The sequence below is a fragment of the Penaeus monodon genome, chromosome 31 (assembly GCF_015228065.2).
Source record: "Penaeus monodon isolate SGIC_2016 chromosome 31, NSTDA_Pmon_1, whole genome shotgun sequence".
Classification (NCBI taxonomy): domain Eukaryota; kingdom Metazoa; phylum Arthropoda; class Malacostraca; order Decapoda; family Penaeidae; genus Penaeus; species Penaeus monodon.
This window is the reverse complement of record NC_051416.1, coordinates 10,175,330-10,175,613: the sequence shown is the minus strand read 5'-3', so window position 1 is coordinate 10,175,613 and position 284 is coordinate 10,175,330.

Sequence of the window (284 nt, the reverse complement as noted above, 5' to 3'; positions counted from 1 at the left end):
TGGATACAGATAGTAGAGGATTGGTGGGGGGGGGGGGGAGGAGAAGACGAATGAACAAGGAGATAAAGAAAAGAGTAAATGTAGTTGGTATGAGAGGAAGAAGAAGAAACCACAAAAAGCGGAAAAGATAAGATAAAAATATATAGAGAGCCAAGGAGAAGAAGAAAAAATAAGGGACATAGCATAATGAGGAAGAGGAATGTTGTTTATAATTGGATTTAAATGAAATTGCTTTTAATGAAGGCAAATATGAAACTGCATTGGTGGGAACTGCGAGGATGCTG